General features: G+C 43.2%; 1 pseudogene; it reads right to left on the reverse strand.

Moving 5' to 3' along the window:
- Positions 1-11,005: 11,005 nt before the first annotated feature.
- On the reverse strand, positions 11,006-11,124 carry LOC112479820 (annotated as a pseudogene).
- Positions 11,125-12,958: the final 1,834 nt, after the last annotated feature.

The raw sequence follows: 12,958 nt of genomic DNA on the forward strand, positions 1-12,958 counted from the left end.
CAGAAAAAGCACAAATCTGTGGAGGAAGCTGCTTTCAATTTGCATTAAGACTGCCCGGGTTCGGAAGGAGACAGTGGCTGTCCCAATGGTCACATGGCACAGCATCCTGAGGGATCCCCTACCTTAATATGTTCTTGCTATTTCTTATACCAAAAATATGGAACAAAACTACTACTAATAAAAAAAGGAGCTGGTTTTAACTTATTTCTCCTTGTCAGAAGGCAGAAAGTGTTAGATTAAAGAAGAAATTTATGACCCTGGAAGCTTAATGGGAGAGTCTGAAGTCTACGGAGAACACAGCACCTGCAGTGAATAGTTCTTCCATTCTGAAACCTGCCAGAATGAGGGACCGTCAAGAAGATGCATGGAGGAAATACATACTGCCTGCGAAAACTGGATCTCATTGTAAATACGGTGGATACGCATCAGACACCGTGTGCACCTTAGCCCTGCATGTTACAACTGCCCCAGAGCATGATCCAAGGGCTTTCATTTCAGTGAGAAAGTGTGATAATGTTGTCAGCCCAGGGTGTAAAACTGACTTGAAACAAGCTGCTATAATCAACTTCCCCCAGACCGACTGAACTGTATGCATGCTAGTATGCAATAAATAATTAATGCAATTAAAGACATGGCATGCGCCCACAATAGAATTTAATCTGTTCAAGCTGAAGAATAAAGTTCATTTAAAATAATTGTTACCATATTTACTCATGGATATGACTACACAACACCATGCTTCACATCACGTAAAATAACTTCGAAAGCCGGGTCTTTAATGTCACCTTGGAGATAAATGTCCCTAGACATACAAATTCTTGTATTTAAAAAAAAAAAAAAAAAAAAAGCCTAGAAATAATTGTAGAAATTAGAAAATGTAGAAAACTTAAGAAGAAAATATAAATCACCGATAATTTAGCTCCCTTCCACCACCCAAAAAACCCTACGGTTAACATTTTAGAAGTAAAGACAAACATGTTTCAGAGGCTGCTGGTTCAAAAAGTTGGGACAGAGTGAAGAGATCGAGGAGGATGCGTTTGCTTTTCTCCATACCATCTAAATTGTTTTCTTATCATGCACATGTATTAATAATTTTAATTTTTATAGAACTAGTTTGTGTGCACATGCACATAACTTCCAGACTTTTCTCTGGGTACATATTTTCTAAAAAGCTAAAATTGCGACTACATTGTGTAAATGACAGGAAAAAAATATATATTTAGGAAAAACAAAAAACAGAAAGACGTCTCCCACATTGCTTCCCGGCCCCTCCCGACCTGGGGGGTGCGGGGGAGGATGAAGGACCCCAGCGCCATGCCAGTCAGGAGGTACGTGACCTTCATAGATAGCACTGTGTGTGAGTGTGAGGGCGGAAGGGGCGCGTGACCCACAATCTTTCTCACAAGAAATATAACGCTATTGTTTTCTAGATTTCTCTCATTAGAGTTGAAGAGGATCCGTTCAGTCTTCTAAGATTTTAAACAAGACACCAATACCTAGAAAGGTTATATTCGCAAAGCTAGTAAGCCAGAGAGCCTGGCTGGAAGCCCAGCCTCCCCGGCCACCCCAGACACCCCAGCCTCCCTGGGCAACCCAAACACTCCAGGCTCCCCGGGAACCCCTGCCTCCCCGGCCACCCCAGCCTTCGCACCCATCCCTGCCCATCCCCGCCAAGGCTGTTAATTGCAGGCATTTCACATCTGAGTTTCACTGCAGAGATGGAGGGCAGTCTCAGATGAACCCTGTGGCATGGTGACTTTAGGCCGCTCTGTGACCCCCGACACAGGAAAGACCAGTTCCCAAATCAAAGTTGTGACCACATTACTTCCCACTTGACTCTTTGAACCCGAATCTTTGCATTTTGCTTTATTTTCATTTTAAATCAAAGCACTTTGTTGGACTGACTTCTCTTAATGATTTGGCCCAAAGCGTTCTCCCCTCTACCACAGACAAGTTCACAAGGTGCACTTCAAACCACCGAGGTGCACCCCCTTTTGAGGAACACGGAACACTCAAGCCTCACCGTGTTCACTATACCTGTTTCTGACCCTGACTTCACATCTGCGCCATTCGTTCTGCCTGGGGAAGGCTGGCTGGCCACCCCAGGAGGGACAAGCGCTCTGCGGAGGCCAGTTTCAAAGTAACCAACCTTCCATCTGCTGAAGGCCCTAGGTCTGTGAATTCTGTGCAGCAAAGGGTGAGAAGGTACAAAGACAACCTCATGATCACATGGTCAAAGCGACTGATGAGAAGAAACCTAAGAAAATAAAATAATCATACTCGGAAATAACCTGTATATGAAAAAAGAACCCAAGCCTGAATTAAACTCCCTTCCAAGTGTATTCTACACTTTCTTAGGCTTTATAAAAATATAGGTAAGTGACAGTGTTAGACAAGTCACTGCAAAATCTCGAAGTGCCTCACGTTTACAGTGCTATTTTTTCAGGCTTCTGGAAGAAGATGTTTAAATTATTGGGTCTAAATACATTACTTTGCCCCAGATTAAGTTAACAAAAGTCAGTGTCACAATGTCAGAAGAAGGACCATTAAATGTTAGTTCAGGTAACTGGATGAGGCTCACTTGTGGCTAAATTTAATAATTTTTAAAAAATGTTTTTAGTGGTAAAATACACATAACATAAAATTTACTATCTCAAACGTTTTTAAGTGTACAGCTCAATATTATTAAATACATGCATAACGTTGCACAGCCGTCACCATCATCATCTCAAGAACTCTCTCGTTTGCAGATGAAAACTCCATAACCATTCAACAGTGACTCCCCGCAAGCCCTGGCAACCTGGCAACCACCATTCTATTTTCTGTCTCATTATTTTCTCTCACAAGAGTAATTCCAAAGTTTGAGTCGTGGAGTAGAGCTGAAACCTGAAATGGGATTTTAATATTATGCATAACACCTTAAAAGGCCAACAGGAAAGCCATGTCCCATATGAAGCAGAAATCCAAGCTAAGTAAGATCTGAGAAACTAAAGAAATTTGTAGGGCTTTAAAAAAAGGACTAGGAATGCATATTTGTGTACATACATACATATACACACACAGACACAGAGAGATTTCTAGTCTATGGAATAAGCTTCATATTTTTATGGAATAAAAGAGACTCAAGTCCTATTAAATAATAAATAAGTTGGAAGAAGTGAGCCATCTCAGTGAGTAAGCAATCAGCATAAGTTCGGCAATCAGGAGTTTAATTAGAGTATTTTCACAGTAATTCTGATCTTTAAATTGTGCATACTAGTTCTTATTAATGAGGACATCCCCCATCTTGCCTGCTGTGTGAAATTATTTATTTTTCAATTGAAATTGAACTGACATTATTACACATGGTCTCGTTTTAGGACAAAGGCTTTCATTTACTGGAGAATCCACTGAGCATCCCACGGGCCCAGAATGGGACTTTTTAATGACGGGTGCCAAGTGTTCCTAAGAAATGTCAACCATTAACAACGACAGCAACTACTCTTGAATTATGTCTTCCTTTTCTGGAAAGAAATCAAGGATGAAGGGATAAGGTGACCTCGGAAATAAAATCTGCTCTCAGAAACCAAGCAGAGAGGAGAGAGGGGGTTAAAGGCATTGCCTTGGGAGCTGAGCAGACCTGGGTTCAAATCCTGACACCTCGCTTCGAACTTGTGACCTGGCAAATCACGGACGTGAACCTGTGTGTCCTCAGAGGTAAAGCGAGCATCTGTGAGTAAGGCTGCTGGAAGGATTCACTGAATGATGAACGTGAAGGCCTCAGTCAGTAGTAACCTCTCCCATTACTATAACCTAGTGCCTCGTGAGGAACAGAAGCAAACCTCCCCCTTCTCTCCTCCCCCACTTCACAGAAGCTCATTGATTTATCTACGATAAGTCATTGGCTTGAGAGTGAGCTGACTTACCCAAGAATATAAAAATTATTGGTTAAAGGAGAAAATAATTTTAAAATACACATAAGAGACAGTCAAAGACTTAACACGCCCCCCTCATCCCCACTTTGCCTTATTTTTACCATTAATGATTTGGCGTGCATTCTTCCAAACTTTTTCTGTGCACCCATAAATGTATATTGTGGTTGGCTGCCCACCCTAAAAAACAAACAGATTCGCGCTGTACGTGCTATCCTGTAAATGACTTGCTTTACTCAACAATATATAATAGACAACTGTCTTTTTAATGGTTTCCTAGAGTGAATATGCTTTATTTAAGCACTCCCCATATTAATAGATATTTAGGTGAATCCAATTTCTTTCCTACTAAAAAAAAGGTTGAGCTAAGTGCTTTGCCTAAGTACTTGATTGATCTGAAACTTGACTTGACAGTGGCTATCTTGATCTCAGCGACATCCGATCACAAACAAGGTCACGATAACATAACGGGAGGGACGAGAGAGGACTTTCATTGGCATTTGGAAGATGTTGTTCTCTTTGAGGCGGAAGGAACCCATTGAAGAGGAATGCCTCCTCCCCATTTTCTCAGGGCAGAGACAAAGCTCACATGCTTAAAAGTACATACGTGTTTAGGATTCTAGACTTGGTTTAACTCAAAATGGCCTTGATTGGATGGGGTCCCTCCACAGTATTAAAACTGCACTAATTGCATTCTTCAAGCCAGCTGAAGGCTGACAGCTTCCGCTCCCGGCTCATTATCAGAGCACTTCAAGGGGCTCCATTATGAGCGGAGCACCTGGTCCAAATTTATTTCAACGGCCCAGGGCAAAATGGGAAGGTGCTTAATGTTCAACCACAATGGTGACATTTTTATGAGATATCCAAGGTTCAGAAACAAATAAATGAAAGGTTTGAAAGGAGCACGAACAGAAACTGTGACAATAAAAATTCAACATTAATATATCAATTTTAAACCATATACCACCCAGACACTTGGGGTGAGGCCAAAGGTTCAATGCGGGCTAAACTGAAAGAAAAAAGAAGGGGGGAAAAAAGCCAGTACCCAACTCCTCCCACGACAGCCGCGGCTAAAAAGGCTGATCAGACGTTTAATTTAAGGACATCAGAATGAGATGCGGATTCTGAGCTCGGCTTAACAGTTATGTTATCAACTGGCACCAACACGGGAATGAAAGGCAGACAATTCAGCCAGAATCAGGAGGATCAGTTCTCAGTGTATTATGTTCATACCTTCTCTCTGGTTCGCTTACATACTTGCTGTCTTTCTCCCTTTTAAAAATTCCCTTTTGGAAATGAATAAGGTAAAGATTCCTTACACAGATGTTTCCATAAGAAAACATTGTGCAAATATGTATTTCGAACTTTTTAATAAAGGTATAATAGGAAAACTTTCCCAAGTAGATCATAGCGGGTCCAAAGTAAACATTACACCCTAGTGCATAAATCCATATCTAGAGACTCCTTGTCCAGTGGGATTTTGCTCTCTGCGGTTGAGCATTTGCAGAGGACTGAATATGCAGGCGACAACCAATTTTAAAGCCCCGAAACCCAGCTGCAGAGCATTAGTGAGCTCTACCCTCCACTAAGACTCTGTTTAAAGAAATATTTAAAACAAACATTTGTATCCTTTTACTAAACACAACAATGACACTCACTCACGTTGGAATCTGAGAAAATGATGCATGAAAAACTATAACAACGGCGCTTCACAATGGGAACGCTGACCAAACTGGATCGCTACGGATTTACTGAATGTTTAGTCTCTTAAGAGAAAAAGAGAAGGATAATTAATCAACTGCACTAGGAATTTTTTTTTCAGCTATTAGTTGCTTTTGGTATTGTAATTTTATCTTTCTCAAGCATTTTCCTTATTAAGCTAACTACACAATTAATTGGCTAGCCTATAAAGGCTTTAATTATTTTACTGATTTAAAAAGGCAATTAGGCAGCACCTATTTTTCACATATTGATCGTACCTACTCCAGTTTTCAATCTGAATTCATGAATCATTGGGCAACTAGTATAACAACCACAGGCTGCTACTTGAGCCTTTTAATTTTTTTCCCAACAAATGAATAAAAGCACTTAAAATTAATTATCTGATAGAATCACCCTAATTACAAAAAAAAAAAAAAAGTGGCAAAATCTCTTTAGAATAAATTCTGTATGTTATTCCCCCTAGCAAACCGACCACTGTGGGCCTGCCTGCAGGTCCACCAATGCTAGGTTTTTTAATTTGGGAACATGATCTGGGTGTCCAATAATAAATGTGGTGTTTGGTTAGTTCTGATTTAGCTTTGCTTGGGCCTTTACTGTGTCCTGCTGTCTCCTTTGAAATGACTTAAAAGGGTGGAGCTCTGGGGGTCCACAAGGAATTTCCAAGTTCACCATGGAAACTGAAGTAATCGTTTGAATTATGTACACCCAGGTCCAGGTCTTGCCTTCACCTTGACCTCTCTTGTTACCCTCCCCACCTCCTGTCTATTTAAGACTCACCGTATAATATAGATCAAAATAGCCACGACTGCCATGACGGCTGTTCACGGTGGCACTTAGGAGGCAAACAGCCCCAACCCTTCCCATCTTTCCAGAACAGAAGGACACACGGGGTGCTGGAAAGCTTCACAAGATGCTGTACCAGTTGAAAAAACTTGAGAACCGCAGCCATATAACAGATGATTTTCTAGCTTTTGTGCAGCCTCCCAGCTCTACTTTAGGAGGTCGCTGAAGGACAATAATGCACCATTTATGGGCAGAGTGGCATGCTGGAAAGACACCTAGATTCAGGTAAGATCTGGCTGGATTCAAGCCGTGGATGGCATTTAGTAGCTGTACAACTCAGGAAGTCATTCTTAAGCATTTCCAGCTTTAGTTTCTCCATCTGTAACATGGGAATAATTACGCCTGCTTTACCTGTCACAGAGAACCGCTGAGACGGTCACACATGCATATGTAAATTGCGCGTAAAATGCTTTGTAAATTGAACACTAGTGTTACAAACGTTGTCATTCCTTCAGAAGCCATTTCCTTATTTCAGTCACCTGTGCTGCCCTCTTGTGGTGAATAGGCTACAATGCTACTCAAAAGGCAACGTTACTTGTTGAATAGACAGACTATTACTACCACATTATTTTCATGAGCCTAACTTCTGACTGTTAGACTAGTGGAGAGAGGGACACGATGTGGAATATACAAAGGATCTACTTGGCTTTCGTTTTTGTTTTTTTTTAACCTTGATGCCGTAGCAGAGCCTGAATTTCAATGACACAGAGCAGAAAGGAAGTTTAAGGAAAGAACCCTAAGTTTGTGAACAGTGAATCCAGACACTATATTCCTACCTATTTCTTTTAAACCACTAGAAAATGATTTTTAAATTTTGGACAAACAGAAAACTTGTCTCAGGAGATCAGTCGAGTATTGGTGGGAAGCTGTCCCCGCTACTCTGAACGTGGATATTCAAAAGCCAGTGGATATATTCACCAATCGTAGGAACAAAAAACTATCCGAATATTTACCTGGACTCTAGAATAAAGACTTTTAGAACCAGAGGGACCTGAGATGCCACTTCCTTTATACAGTTGACTCTTACACAACACTGGTTTGAACTGCGTGGGTCCACTTATATACGGATTTCCCCCCCCAATAAATACAGTTGGCCCTTTGTATCTGCAGATTTTGAATCCTCCAATTCAACCAAGAGCCGGCAGAAAGCAGCATTTTCACATTCCCAGCCACGGTTTCCCAGCTGCAGACCCCAACCACGGATTGAAAGCACCGTTTTGGTTCCCGGTTGGTTGAATCTGGATGCAAAGGGCCAACAGCTAACTAGTTTTGGGGGGGTCAAACGTTACAGACAGATATTTGACTTTCCATGGGGGTCGGTGCCCTTTGTCCTTGCATTATTCAAGGGTTAAGTGTAGTTAAGAAATCTAAAATCCAGATCATTTAAAAGGCCTGCCTAACTTGGGCCGTGACCCCCGAAACTGCATCACACTCACCGCCACGCCCGGGAGCCTCCGCTTCCGTTTTTATCATGTCATAACTCACAGCTCAAAATGCATCTTCATTCCCATTTTTCTGTGACACTGGTATTCGCAATGGGAAATATGTTGAGAAATACCGAAAAACTAAGCCATGGGGAGCAAAACAGAATGTCAAAACTATGACTTAAAGGAATTCATTATGAGAAATCAGGGACGTAGCATGTCTCCAAACAAAAAACTTACTTGAGAATTTATCTGTGGGTTAGCAAAAATTAAAATGATGCCAACAAGGACACGCAGTTCACAAGCAAATCAATAAATGTTTGTTGACGGACTAAGTGCTCAAGAACTTGACTCCTCTCAAAATGTTTAATTATAAAATATTATACTCACTATGCAGCAAGCCCTATTTTAAATGCTTTGTTCCTTATGATCGCATCACGACGCCCAGGGTACCGACATCTTTACTGACTACAGCATCAGTTTACAAGCCACAGTGAGTGCCATGGGTCAGAGAAGTGATTTATTAATGAGGGGAAGATATCGAGAACCAATAGAGTAAGCTGGTAAATCTGCGGGAAAGCACAGGGAGAAGGGGCACAGGGGGAAGGAGCTGGCAGAGCCAGAGGATGCTTTGCATTCCCTCGACTTTGCTTTGCAGCAGAGAACACGGTAGGAAAGGTGACCAAGTCTAGTTAAGGTTTTGGCACAGACTAAGCCAAGGGGTCACACCCCTCAGTAAGCCTGGAATGGTGCGCTCCCCGTCTCATCACAATGACATCATGATGACAGAAAACACATGCAACTGAAAGACAGAGCACCTTGTTGGGCTCCAACTCGGAGGAAGGTCTGGGCGGAGTCTGCACTGCAGAGGATGAGCTTCGGGGGGAGAATCAAGAGCTTCTGGTTCAAGGTTTGGTCATAACAAGCACCAATAAGGCCAGCGACTGCCATATCCACTAGCTCGTTCTACCTCTATCCACACTGGCTCACAGCGGCTGGTTTTGGGGACTCAGAAGGGCCCTGGGTCTGGAGGATGCAGCATCCATACCCCTGGGGCAGGCTGGAGGGGCTTGGAGCACTGGTGGTGGCCTCTGCTCTATCTGTGCCTTGGCCGGGAGCCTGACACTGCCCAGAGAGACGTGGGACAAGATCTCAGGCGACAATCACAGGAAAGAACTTAGTAAAACACAAAGGCCAAGGAGTGTGAGGTGCTCAGAACCTCATGGAGAATGATCCCATACACCTTCCTTAATAGGAATAATAACACAGACCAACCTTTTCCATTTCTACACGTTCACATATTATGACATGTTATAACAACAAAACTTGGCACTTTACTTTCTCAGTGAGATCGATACAGCACAGCTCCTGTTAACCTGCATGCCTGGCTGATGACAGAGGTCAGCAAGTGTCTACCGAACAAATCGGAGTCCAAGGTGAGTCGGCGGGGCTGGACAAGCCCACGCCACAAATCACTTTCAACCTGAAAATGGTACATTTTGAGACAGCAAATACATTTGTTATGTCAAAGCTCCTATATTGTTTTAGAATAGAGTATGTGTGATAATTATGAGAAAGTATATGGAGACTTAAAACTTTAAAGAAAGCTAAAGCATTCCTTACACTGGTCTCTTCTGACAACATGAAGTGAGAGCTGATAGAATTTTTCAGAAAAATCAAGCCAAGGGATCACTTCCTTCCAGGCAAAGCATGGGTGTGCGTGGGGGAGGGAGGCACAGTCGTTCATCCTCATGGTCCTGTGCGTCTGGCCTCTCGGCATCATCCGGCTGCCTGACGAGCGTTCCAAAAAACCCTTTTCTTGGCTTCCAATTTGTCTTGGTCCATTCGAGCTGCTCTAACAAAATACCATCAAGTAGGTGCCTTCTGAACAGAAAATATTTCTCGCAGATCCGGAGGCAGGGAAGTCCAAGGTCAAGGTGCCGGCAGATTCGGTGTCTGGTGAGAGCCCGCTTCCCGGTTCAGAGATGGCACCTTGTAGCCGTGTCCTCACGTGATGGACAGGATGAGGGAGCTCTCCGGGGTCTCCTTACAAGGGGACTAATGCTATTCGTGAGGACGCCACTTTTATGACCTAATCACCTCCCAAAGGCTCCGCCTACTAAGACCATCACCTGGGGGTCAGGACTTAACCACAGGACACTGAGGGGGACACAGATATTCAGACCATGGCACCACTGCTCCCCTACCTCTGGTCACTTGTGTGTCCTTGTGCGGGCTCCCCATTCTCTGTCCAACCTGGCAGTGTCCTTGTGTTCTCTTGTCACTCTGTGTATTCCTTCCTTTCCTGTGGTTTTAGGCAGTATGCGTAGAATAATGGCTCTCAAAACTCCCTCTCTGGCTTCCACTGTCCATCAGACATGTGTACACCTGGTGACTGCCCAGGCCAGGCTCCAGTATGCTCAAAACTGGCGGCATCACTTGCTCCCCTGCACCTGGTCACTTGTCCTCTGATCCTCTCTTGGGTGAAAGGCACCACTAACCACCCAGCCACCCATCCAGCTTCCTGCCTAGGGCTTTACCCCTCACCTCCCGAGGACCACCGGCATCCGGTCTGGATCCTCATCACGGAAACTGAGATTAGGCCTTCGGCTCCAGCACCCCTGATCCACTCCGCGCTCCACGACACAGTCAGACCAGCTCCTCAGCTGCTAACCTGATCCTGCCATGCCTTCCCACAGCCTCTAAAAAGTCCCTAAAATTCAGTCCAAGGGCCCTTCCGGTCCTGACCACCGTTGAGGAAGGGCTCCAGCCTCTGCCCACTTAAATACCTTTTCACCTACTTTGCATTTGCAGTACCTTCCAGATTAAAATGCTTTCCTTTATCTATCCACCCATGCCCCCCAACAATCCTCTCCACCTGGCCAAGGCCCCCCACTCCTCCAGCTTTTCAGTTTCTGGGAAGTTTTGTCTAAACCCCTAAATTTAGATCAAATACCCTTTCCAGATACAGCCCTTGGGTCTCTTCACATCTCTCAGTTTAGCCCCTATGCCTAGTTTGTAATTTCCTGTTTACTTCTTAGTACCCCAATACTTTAAATTTTATCTATCGATCTATCTATCATCTACCTATTTATTTTTTTTGAGCACCTACAGCACCTGGTCTTTCTAGGTGGTCTCCCATCCAAGTACTCACCAGGCCTGACCCTGCTTAGCTTCCGAGATCAGACGAGATTGGGCATATTCAGGGTGGCATGGCCATAGACTGTACCCCAAAATTTTTAGTACCCTGATACTCATTTATAAGCTCTTAAAGGCTACAAATATAAAGTCTGTAAGGCTGTCTTGTTCATATTGAGCCCCTGGAACCTAATACAGGTCTTATCACATGATTGGTGCTCAAAAAATATTTACTGATGAATTAATTATTATTACTATTTTACTCATGAGTACTTGACCTCTGAGTTGTTAATACAGACTAGGAACACTATAGGTTTCAGAATAAGACAAATCTGGGTTCCTGTCCCAGCTCACGAGGAGTGTGAGCTGTTAGGGGCAGAATAAACCATTAACTTCATGGTGTTATTGTGAAGATTAAAATATACATGACATTTTTTATTTTTCAAAATTCAGTGCTACAGACGTATTCATCATGGTATCAATTAACCCTACTTCCGCCTTAACCTTTAGGCCAATTGGGGATAGTTCTTAAGTTCTTTATGTGAGCAGTCATTCAAAGAAATAAGGCTTGTCCATCAGCCCAGCACATTCGTTCAAGACTCTGCATTATTATTCAAGCAAATCGGTAAGTCTAATGCCCATCAACTTAAGAATTATTGATGTTGCTTCTACGTTTTACATTTTATGGTAACAAATCTAACCATTTAAGGAAATAGTTTGTTCCTTCCCAGGGTGATTAAATGAGGGCAGAGGCAATTATGAGTATATTTTGGTAAATATTTCAGGCATGAGAAACAGTCCTGAAGTATATGGCAGTCTTCCAACCATGGCATTGTAACCCTTTCTGCTGCCTGCTGGAAATTCTGGAAAAGCCCCCTTGCTGCTGGGGGCTCCAAGAATTATTTCGTCCTTGTAACAGTTTGTCATTGTTGTGTTAAAAGAAATACCCTAATTTCCAAAGGAAGCAAAGAAGGGAGAAAGGAAGGGAGGATGAATGGAAGGGAGGAGAGTAGAGAGGGAGGGAGGATGAATGGAAGGGAGGAGAGCAGAGAGGGAGGGGGGATGAATGGAAGGGAGGAACGAAGGAAGGAGGGATGGAGGGAGGGAGAGAAGAAGGGTTGAGGACAGGAGGAAGAAAACCTGAAACTTGCCCATCGATGCAGATTTAACAGTGTTGTTTTACTGATTCGATGACATGACCAAGCTCTCTATCCCTCAAAGACAAAAACAAACAAACGAGCAACAAACTCTTTTTGGTCAGGCCAATAGTGGCTTTGGAAGCAATGACAAAGTACTGTCAGATGACTTTTAATATTAAAACTCTTAAGCTATCTAACAAGTCAAGAAAATTGTGGCATCTGAACACCCACTTCAAAAGTTTGGGTTTTGACCACAGCTGCCCATCTGACACCCCTCGAATTCCCATGGGGTTATTGACCCTGGCTTCCTGGCCTCGGCCTTCACTAACGCTGAGAGCGCTGCACACCAATGACCGAAAGGGTCCCTCAGTCCTTCCCTGACAGGACACGAGAACCCCGAACTCCTGAGGGTGACACCGGCCCCCTCACTCTCTACGAAGTGGAGGAGGCATTCCTTGCAATCCGCAGGCCTCGGGAGGTGACAGAGAGCTGGCCTTGGGACAGGCCTTTCTCTTACATCAAAAAGAGAAACTTATGTTCTAATTCAGAAGAGATGTTTGTTGTCTTACCCAAGGTGGCTCACTTCATATCATACTTTCTAAGACTTGCATGTTTCAAGCTTTGTCCTAGAATTCTCATTGATTTTGAGCTAAAATGTGGCTTTATGTGGCTAACTGGCATAAAATCCCAAAGACATTAACTACTGAATGATTTTTTAAATGTCATCTGATATGTGTCATAAACATGCTCAAAACGTTCCCTTCTGCTTTAAAATAAGTGA

This window comes from Pteropus alecto, unplaced genomic scaffold (assembly GCF_000325575.1).
Source record: "Pteropus alecto unplaced genomic scaffold, ASM32557v1 scaffold21, whole genome shotgun sequence".
NCBI classification, from domain to species: domain Eukaryota; kingdom Metazoa; phylum Chordata; class Mammalia; order Chiroptera; family Pteropodidae; genus Pteropus; species Pteropus alecto.